This window comes from Somniosus microcephalus, chromosome 7 (assembly GCF_052327205.1).
Source record: "Somniosus microcephalus isolate GS21.2 chromosome 7, FLI_Smic_1.0, whole genome shotgun sequence".
Classification (NCBI taxonomy): domain Eukaryota; kingdom Metazoa; phylum Chordata; class Chondrichthyes; order Squaliformes; family Somniosidae; genus Somniosus; species Somniosus microcephalus.
In genome coordinates this window covers 269,719,035-269,720,931 of record NC_140993.1, presented here as the reverse complement: position 1 = coordinate 269,720,931, position 1,897 = coordinate 269,719,035, and positions in this window count along the sequence as shown.

Sequence of the window (1,897 nt, the reverse complement as noted above, 5' to 3'; positions counted from 1 at the left end):
TACAACAAAATAGTAAAATATTCTACAGGCACATAATTTTTTTAAAAAGTTGGGATGGGAATAGGGTCAGTAAGGGACAGACAGGATAAAAATCACAGGCAGCGATAGCGAAATGGCAGAAATTTTAAATAATTATTTTGCTTCAGTATTTACCAGGGAGACAGATCAGGTGGACATAACATCTGAAATTGAGATTAGAAATGATATAACCACATTTAAAATTAAAATAAAGAGAAAATTTTTAAAAACAAAATCAAACTCAGGATAAAACCCCTGGTCCGAACAGATTCCATCCGTGCATTTTAAGAGAATCTAGGGAGAGGTAGCAGAGGCACTATTACACATATTTAATAATGTGTTAGAAAAAGGTGTAGTGCCAGAGGACTGGCGGATAGTTAACATTATACCTATATTTAAGGGGGGAGATAGAACATGTCCAGGGAACTATAGGCCAGTCAGCTTAACATCAGTGGTAGGAAAATTAATGAAATCCCTACTAAAGGGGAAAATAGATCATCTAGAAACTAAAACTGTAATAATGAATAGTCAGCATGGATTTCAAACAGGAAAGTTTTGCTTGACCAACCTCACTGAATTCTTTGAAGAGGTAACGAAGAGAGTAGGCAAAGGTAATGTAGTAGATGCTATATATCTAGATTTCCAAAAGGCTTTCGTTAAGGTATCACATAATAGACTAATGAATAAGGTCAGCGCATGCGGAGTCAGGAGACAAGTGCCAGAATAGATAGCTGGCGGCAAGACAGAAAGCAGAGAGTAGGAATAAAGGGTAGCTATTCAGAGTGGCAGAGGTGGGAAGCGAGATCCCACAAGGATCACTACTGGGACTCACTGTTGTTCACAATTTATATTAAACGATTTAGCCTTTGGAATCAAAAAAAAATTCTAAATTTGTGGACGACACCAAATTGGGAGGGATATTCAATACGGAGGAGGATGGCAACAAATTACAAGATGACTAATAAATTTGCAGAATGGACATATAATTGGCAAATGAATTTCAACACAAAAATAAGGAGGCCACATATTATTTGGAAAATAAGAATCTAAATGGGGTAGAAGATCAAAGGGATCTCGGAATACAAATATTACAAAGTTGCAACACAGGTTAATAAGGCCACAAAAAAGCAAACCAAGTACTAGGGTTTATTTCTAGAGGGATAGAATTGAAAAGTAGAGCAGTTACACTAAACTTGTATCAAACCTTGGTTAGACCACACTTGAGTACTGTGTACAGTTCTGGTCACCATATTATAAAAATATAGACACACTGGAGAGGGTACAGAGAAGATTTACAAGGATGATATCAGAACTGTGAGGGTATACCCATCAGGAAAGGATGACCAGGCTGGGTCTCTTTTCTCTTGAAAAGAGAAGGCTGAGGGGCGACCTAATAGAGGTCTTTAACGTTATGAAAGGTTTTGATAGAGTGGTTACAGAGAGAGTGTTTCCACTTGTGGGAAGAGCAAAACTAGAGGCCATAAATACAAGATAGTCACCAAGAAGTCAAATAGGGAATTCAGAAGAAACATGTTTACCCAGAAAGTGGTGAGAATGTGGAACTTGCAACCACAGGGAGTAGTTGAGGCAAATAGCATAGATGCATTGAAGAGGAAGCTCGATAAGCAGATGAGGGAGAAGGGAACAGAGGGTTCTGCTGATAGAATTAGATTAGGAAGGATGGGAGGCTCAAGTGACACATGGACTGGTTGGGCCAAATGGCATGTTTTTCTGTGCTGTATATTCTATGTAATTCTGTCTTTATATAATGAGTGATCTAAACACACCAAATTTATTCAGATGAAAATCTACTAGTGGTTTTAATTTACTAATGTAAGTATATACTCAACCAAAAGCAAAATGATCCCTAAAAATTTGC